This window comes from Petaurus breviceps, unplaced genomic scaffold (assembly GCF_028583685.1).
Source record: "Petaurus breviceps papuanus isolate PSGF00001 unplaced genomic scaffold, PetGlider_PUasm1.0 186, whole genome shotgun sequence".
NCBI classification, from domain to species: domain Eukaryota; kingdom Metazoa; phylum Chordata; class Mammalia; order Diprotodontia; family Petauridae; genus Petaurus; species Petaurus breviceps.
The window spans coordinates 40,353,232-40,362,039 of NW_027185798.1; the positions used below are offsets into that span (position 1 = coordinate 40,353,232).

At 42.9% G+C, this 8,808-nt stretch overlaps 1 pseudogene; it reads right to left on the minus strand.

The window, feature by feature from the left end:
* Positions 1 to 6,298: 6,298 nt before the first annotated feature.
* On the minus strand, positions 6,299 to 7,585 carry LOC138162248 (keratin, type I cuticular Ha4 pseudogene; annotated as a pseudogene).
* Positions 7,586 to 8,808: the final 1,223 nt, after the last annotated feature.

Sequence of the window (8,808 nt, forward strand, 5' to 3'; positions counted from 1 at the left end):
ACACAGAGAGAGACACAGAGAGAGACACACAGAGAGAGAGACAGAGACAGAGAGACAGAGAGAGACAGAGACAGAGAGAGAGAGAGACAGAGACAGAGAGAGACAGAGAGAGAGAGAGACAGAGACAGAGACAGAGAGAGAGAGAGAGAGAGAGAGAGAGAGAGAGAGAGAGAGAGAGAGAGAGACAGAGAGAGAGAGAGAGAGAGAGAGAGAGAGAGAGAGAGAGAGAGAGAGAGAGAGAGAGACAGAGACAGAGAGAGACAGAGACAGAGAGAGAGAGAGACAGAGACAGAGAGAAAGACAGAGAGACAGAGAGAGAAAGACAGAGAGAGACAGAGACAGAGACATAGAGACAGAGAGAGAGACAGAGAGACAGAGGGAGAGAGACAGAGACACAGAGAGAGAGACACACAGAGAGACAGAGACAGAGAGAGACAGAGTGTTTGCAGTCATGATGTTCTAGTAGTTGAGATTAGGTTAATGGTCCCAGTCAACAGTTAACAAGGTTACTTGATTTTCTTTGAGCAGTGCTCAGCAACACAAAAGTTGAGAAAGTACGTGGTGTGGGTTACCAGGGCTAGAGTTTGTCACAGTAACATAGCAACAGGGGGAGAAGGATTCAAGGCTAGAGAATAATGTTTAATTGAAATGGACAACCACAGGGTCAATTCTGTAAAGACAAAAAAGTGAGGCCAGAATCAAAGTGATGGACTAGAAAAATAGGTTGTGATTGAAGGACTAGAGGTTATAGAGAAGATGAACATTAAATGCAAGAGGATAAGGAAAAAAGAGCCGGATGAATAGGAAGGGGAGGAATTTCAGAAATCTGGATCCTGAAGGGTGGTGATCAAACCATTCCTATGAGTAGCCGAATTAAAATAAAGGCATAAGTCATAGGCACTGAGGAAATGGAAAAATGTTCAAAGGGAGATCAACATATATATTGATGCCTCCAAGAAGAATGGCAAGGTTTGTGTTGGAGAGGAAGACTGAGTCACATACTTGAATTCCTAGAAGCTGGTAGGTGATCACAACAAGGTTTTTAGTTGAACAAGATAGAAAAAATGAAGTAAATATCAAAGGTGGGGAAGATGCTGAATGACAGGGGAAGCAATGGTCTGGAAGTAGCAGTGCAAAGAGAAAGAGGTCACTTACTCTTCCTCCTCCTAGTCCATGTATAAGAGAATGAGTTTGAGAAAAAGATCACTAGGTATGAAGCAAGGTAACAGGGGATTCCTTTTTTCTCCCAAAGATCTGCATTTTTGTAAGTGTAAGGTTGGAAAGACTGCAATGAAAAGAATCAGGATGAGGGGAGTTTGTTTACTTATGAAGGGGTTTCAACAGGTGCCATGGAATTGAAAGAACGAAGGGGATGTGGGTTATGGTGGGGTAGGACTGAGTTGGCTGGTGATTAAAGTGCAAGAAGAGATAGGAGTAGGGGAAAGATTCTTATCCCAGAAGACCCCTGATCACAAGGATGAGAGCAGAAGGAAGAGTCAGAGTCAGAAATACAGAGATGGAGAGATAGAGACAGAAAGACAGAGAGACAGAGACATAGAGAAGGGGGGGAACATTTCTGTTCTTTTGGAGGTTTCCTTGCTTATTGGAACAGGCTCTTTATTTAAGAGCAAGACTCCTAGCCTTAACTCATCTTTTCCTCTTCTTTTCCTCCCCATCTTCCCATTATCTTCTTCTTCCAAAATCAAATGTTAGTGATGCCTGAAGAGGAGGGAGCTGCGGTTAGGTGGGGAAGGGCGAGAAAATGTAAACATACTGATTCAATTATTTTACAGTGGTTGTGTTTATATGAGGCCAACTTCATTCTGGAAACAAATGGAAAGATTCACTCACTTTTCTTGGTGTTTTGTTCAAGATGGAGACAACCATCCAGATGTTTGGCCCACGTACTCAGATGGCAGCCATCCAGATGTTTTGGTGTTGTGTAGATGAGGTCAGCACCACACTTCCTTTAAGACCGTGCATTTCCAATGTTCTGTTTCTCATCTTCTTCTTTCTCCTTTTGCTCTTCCTCTTCTTCTTCCCATTAATTTTAGAGTGAAAAAAATTAAAAACCTGCCATTTCCCAGCGATATGAACGTTTCATATCAGAAAGAAGTACATACAGTAAATAGGTTTCAAAATGTGTGATGGTTCTTATGGAACTTCATGAGGGAGATAGCCTTTCTTATTGTCTCTTTGGTTACCTAATATAACCACTTTGAAGGTAGGCATGACTGGCACATAATAGGGACTTAGCAAATGTTTGCTGAATGAATTAATGCGTGTATTAATAAAAGGTTAATTTAAGTGTAATGCTGCAGCCAAGAAAGTTAATATCATCTTAGCGAGCATTAAGAGAAGCATAGCCATGCAAGGAAAGGATAACTCCGCCATCGTCTGACTTTGCTGGACCACATCTGGACTCCATTGGGTTCACTTCTGAGAGATACCTTTAAGGAAGGATATTGGCAAATAAGAGAATGGCTAGCCGTTTGGGGAGTGGACTAGGGGCCATGCCATTTAAGGAGAGGTGAAGTAATGGCTGGAAATTGAGCAAAAGCAGATTTTTTGCTTTATGCAAAACAAAGCTTCCTAGCTATATGAAAAGTGTCCAAGAGAGAAATAGGCTAAGGAGATGGTCACTGGAGGTGTCCCATCACTGGAGGCCTGAAGGTAGAAGATTGCCCTGAATATTTGAATTCAAGAAACATTTGAGCACCTACTCTATGCCAAGCATTAGTAGGTGTTGGGGACTCATAGACAAAAATAATCATAATCCCTGACCTTCTATGGAAGGGAATCTTAACCAGGTTGGACTAGATGCCTCTTGAGCCTTGGAGATTCAAGGACTCTATGAAAATATATTCTTCACAGGGTTTTGGCGTGTTCTACCTAAACATACTGCTACAACTAAACTTTATTTCTATCATGATCAGGACATTTTAAATGGCAGATAGGGAATTATAGAGCTAGAAATAATCTTAAATCATTACAATCTAACCCCCTTCTCTTTTTTGTACAGATAAGGAAGTTAAAGCCCAGAGAAGTAAACGGATTTTTCTAAACCCAGAGACCTAACTGTTGATAAAGCTGAGTCTAGAATGCATGACCAAAGGAGAAGCATTCTTGTCTAGTGCTTTCTTCTTCTGGTAACACTGTGAAGCAGTGTGGTCCAGTGGAAAGATCTCTGGCTTTGGAGTCAGAGGACCTGGGTTAGGACCCTAGTGTGGCTTTTAATTACCTCTATGACCTTGGTCAGGTCATTCACATCACTGGTCTTCCATGTTCTCATCTACAAGATTGAAGTAGATGGTCTCTAAGGTCCTGTGAACTTTCAGTGTGTTCTAACATTTCCCAAAGCAGCTCTACAGTAGCAGTCAGAGAGGTGGTGTGTTGATTCTGACTGTGCAGATGTGGTGTTGACTTTACAAGATTAAAGCTGGGCTGATTTATGGCACTTTGGGAACCATCACTTTGAATTTCCTAGTTTCTATGCCTGTCAGATCCGTGCACTGCTGAGTCCCACAGGCAAAGTAATCTGGTAGCCTTGGATTATCTGGCAAGAGGCAGGAATGTGAAATGCTGGGAATTTTGTACAAGATTGGCTTTGACTGTGGCGAGGCAAATGATGAAAAATTCACAATGAAATCAGTTCAACAACATTTGATGAGGATGGGGACATATAGCATGGCATAAGAATAATAACTTACATTCATATAGGTTTTAAGATTTGTAAAATACTTTACTTATATTATCTCATTTTATCCTCACAAAAATCTAATGAAGTTGATGTTCTTATCTTCATTTTAGAAATGAGGAAATTGGGGCTGAGAGTTCAGGGACTCACCCACAGTCACACAGTTAGTTAGTTAGTGAGGAACTGACTGGGGATTATGAACTCAGTTCTTCCTGGCTCCAAATTCAGGGTTCTATCCACCATGCCATCTTGCTGCCTCATGGCATGGTGGATAGCAGGCTAGCCTTAAAGTCAGGAAGGACTGGATTCAAGCCCTTTCTCTGAGACATATTATACATTGACAGGGAGCAAAGTGTTTTTACTTCTCAAAGTCCCAAGCAACTCCCTAAGATAATAAGTTTGGACCCTAAAACTTCACAATAATTCCCATTTAGAGAACACTAAGACATTTGCAAAGGTGTTACATTCCTCATCTTACCTGTGCCACCTCTCAGAAGCTAAGTGACTTGCTATCACTTACTATAACATATTAAGTATTTATAATGTACTAAGTATTTATAGTTACTACTTTATTTACACAAACTAAGTATTTATAATATACTAAGTATATTGTCCCATACTAAGAATTTATGGGAGAATTAAAATTCAGGTCAGTGCTTTATAGATTTACACCATGACACTCCTGCTACGTTCAAGGTCCATCCTTGGAATCAGGATATACAAAGAAAAAAAAAGAGATCTCCACCGGCCATTTAGTTCCATGGGGAAAACAATGTTTGCCCAGATGATCAACAGAATGATGTTACAGAAAGGTTCATGATTTTATGGTGATGTTTGATTAGAATATAGGTAGTAGTAGTTTAGCGAATGATGCCCTGAACTTGGAGGTAGAGTGTTTGAGGTTGAAAATCCTGGCTCTGATAGTCACTATGCTTGTGGTTTTGGGTCAATCACTTCCCATCTCTGGCTCTTCGCTTCCTCATCTGTAAAAGAAAGGGTTCAGACCCAGTGACCTCTAAGATACCATTCAGCTTGAAATCTTTGATCCAAGATTGCTCCAATCATAGAATTTAAAGATGGCAGGGCTCTTAGAGGTTATCTAGTATACTCTCATTTTAGAGATAAAGAAACTGAGACCCAGAGAAGGGAAATGTTGACAGCTTATGTTATGTCCCTCTTTTTAAAAACTCTTTTTTTTTCTTGTTTCTATGAGGGGTAATCAGATTGTTCCATTGGTACCTTTTCAATGTCAGGAGAAATTGAGGAAGACCTCCAGCATTTTGGGTGAACCCCTTGAAGCAAACTTTTTTTTGGAAAACATAGTCATGGTGAGATTATAGATTGTCAGTCATCATGGAAATAATGAACATTCATTTGGACAGACTTTGAGAGGTAGTGGAGGATAGAAGGACCCGGTGTGTTGTGATTCATGACAAAGAGTCAGAAGTGACTGAATGACCAAACAACAACAAAGTCATTGGAAGGAACTTCTTAATTGAAAAGAAGGGAACAAATATTTATATGGTGCCTACTATGTGCCAGGCAATAGCACTAAGTATTTTACAAATACCTCATTTGATTCTCACAACAACCCATAGAAGTAGATGCTGTTATTGTCCCCATTTTATAGTTGGGTAAACTGAGTCTGACAGAGGTTAAGTGACATGCCCAGGGTCACATAACTAGGAAGCATATGAGGAAGGATTTGAACTAAGATTTTCCTAACCCCAGACCCAGCTCTTTATCGATTGCACTAACTTCTATTGATGAGATGACAGATCCATTTGAATATTTTGAGGGGTCAGAGCTGATCCTTCCACTCTCACAGAGAAGTCACTGACAGCTTCATTTGCAAGGATCTAAGTTTTGCCTGATTACTTCTCTAATTCTCCTGGCTCCTAGAATTCTCCCTCCTCTTAAAATTACCTTATATTCATCCTGGACACATTTTGTGTATACTTTTTTTTTGTGCTCATGCTATGTTGTTTCTCCCAATTCCAATCAGTAAAGCATTTATTAAATGCCTACTATGTGTCAGGCTCTGTACTAGGTACTGAGCATACAAAAGCAAAAATGAGTAGTCTGCCCTCAAGAAGCTACCATTCTATCAGAATCCTTAGTTTCCTTTCTAGACTCAGCTCAAGCACCACCTTCTTCATGTGGCCTTTTTATTTTTTTTTATAATGCCAAAGAAATAAAGTTTATTGGAAGGTAAGTGAGGGTACTTCCTTGCATTCCAGAAGATGGTGAAGGAGCAAGGAAGGAGGAAAAACCATCAGTACAGGAAAAACCCCAAAATAATAGCATGTGACTCAGTTATAGGGAGTTGGCATCATCAGGAATTAAGAAGCTTTAATGATTCCCATTAAGGATTTTTCCAACCATTTGGGAGTGGATGATGCCATCCCCAGTTTGTTGGCTCTGAAACTCACTGCGGTACACGGGAGATCCTGAAAATGGTGGTATAATTGACAGAAATGGGGATGATAGGGAAAAAACCAAATTATTGCTATCGGCTTTGGGAACTGAGCTAAGTCAGAAGTCAGGATCAAATGACCTTTCCCTTCCTGAGTTTATAGGGCAAAACTAAGAGATAGGAATTCAACAGGTATAGGAACAAGACCTGCCACAGGGTCCACAGGAGTTGCCACAGGGTCCACAAGAGACACCACAGGGTCCACAGGAGTTACCACAGGGTCCACAAGAGATGCCACAGGGTCCACAGGAGTTGCCACAGGACCCGCAGGAGTTACCACAGGCATTAGTGGTGGCACATGGATTGCAGGGGAGCTTGGAATCCTCACACTCCAGCAGGTCACGGTATGTGGAAATCTCACACTCTAGCCGAGACCTAACATCCAGGAGAACCTGGTATTCTTGGTTCTGCCTGTCCAGGTCACCACGGATCTCAGCCAGCTGGGACTCCACATTGGTGACCATGCACTGTAGCTGGGATAGCTGGGAGCTGTAACGGGCCTCAGACTCGGTCAGTGTATTTTCCAGAGAGTCTCTCAGGGTGTGCTGGCCCTGCAGTTCAACCTCCAGAGCACTGACGGTGCGTCTCAACTCAATGATGTCAGCCTGGTAGCTCTGCAGCTGTTCAGAGCTGGACACCACCTGCTTGTTCAGTTCCTCTGTCTGGGTGGTGAACCATTCCTCCACATCTCTGCGGTTGTTTTCCACCATGGCCTCATACTCAGCGCGAGTCTCATTCAGTATCCTGTTCAGGTCCACAGCTGGGGCAGCATCCACCTCCACATTGAGTCGATCACCAAGCTGGCAACGCAGGGAGCTGACCTCCTCCTCATGGTTCCTCTTCAGGCAAACAAGCTCCTCCCTGAGGGACTCCACTTGGGCCTCCAGGTCAGACTTGCACAGGGTCAGATTGTCCAGGATTCTACGAAGGCCGTTGATATCAGCCTCCACCAGCTGGCGCAGGGACAGCTCAGCCTCATACTTGCTTTGGAAGTCATCAGAGGCCAGCTTGGCATTGTCAATGCATGCCACTAGCCTGGTGTTCTCAGACTTAGTGCACAGGATCTTCTGCTGGAGCTCCTCGATGGTCCTGAAGTAGGACTGGTAGTCTGGGCACACGTAGGGGACCTGCTCCTGGCACCACTCCTGGATCCTACTCTCCAGCTCAGCATTCTCCATCTCCAGCTGCCGCACCTTCTCCAGGTAGTTGGCTAGGCGGTCATTCAGGAACTGCATGGTCTCCTTCTCATTGCCGTTGAAGGAGCCTTCACAGAACCAGCCACAGATGCCCACGTTGGCAGGGATGTCACAAGCTCCAGGGAGGGTGCAGCCATGGCAGCTGGGAGGCAGGCAGGGCCTGGAGCAGCAGCTGGTGTGGCAGCTGACACTGGGAAGGCAACAGTTGTAAAGCATGGTGGTGAATAGGGTAGGTGGAGGGTTAGTATAATGATCGAGCTGTGTGAGGTCTACCTGCCTCCCTGGACCTTTTATACCCCAAGAAGTGCGTATGAACTCATCATATAGCATTGTTTCCTTCCTTCACTTTTGGTCAGTTTTTTCCAAAAATACTCTAGTTAGAGACCTTCAAAGAGTCCTGCCTCATCTCATAAAAGTCTCTACTCTGGCTTCTGCTGGGTCAGGACTCTTCATAGATGCCATTGGCTGGAGAAATAAATGTCTCATTTGTTGTTTTCAAAGATACAGGATCGTCACCGTCCTAAATGACAGTCCTCATGACTCAGGCCTGAGTATAGACAGCAAGGGACCCTGACCTCCCAGTCTGGGGTGGAGCTGCATGCAGATCAGATGTTCCCTTTATCATTCAAGTTCTACCTTAATTTCAGCAAAAAGTTTGGAAATTAAAGAGTCTTTTGGATAATCTTCTCTTTCTAACCTTTCTCCAATGCTAATGTTGAGAATAACACCATTACTGTTGAGATTAACTATAGAAGCCAGATAAATGTTAGAGACAAGCATTTCTTTTTTTCTCTCTCTTTTTTATTTTTTAGTTCACGTCATTCATTTCCATAAGATTTTGAGTTACAAATTTTCTCCCCATTTTCCCCTACCCACCACCCCAAAACAGTGATCCCACTGAATATCCCCTCCCCCAATCTGCTCTCTTCCATATCTTCCCCCATTCCCCCTCCGACTTTCCAGTAGGGCACAGTGGATCTCTTCCTTTCTTTTTTTTTTCCCCCTTTTGGAGGGCAATTGGGGTTAAGTAACTTGCCCAAGGTTACATGGCTAGTTTTTTTTTTTTGTGAGTGTGTGTGTGTGTGTATGTGTGTGTGTGTGTTAAGTGTCTGAGGCTGGAACCGAACTTGGGTCCTCCCAACTCTGGGGCCAGCACTTTACTCACTGCATCACCTAACTGCCCCTGGGCATGGTGGATTTCTATGCCCCGGTGCCTGTATATCTTATTTCCCACTTACATGTAAAATAATAATGATAATTTGAAACATTTGATTTTAAAACTTTGAATTCCAGATTCTTTCCTTTCCTCCGTCATCACCCACCCTTTCTGGGAAGACAAGCAATTCAATATAGGTTGTACATGTGTAGCTATGAAAAAATTTCCATAATGGATATGTTGTGAAAGACTGACTATATTTCCCTCCCTCCTATCCCACCCT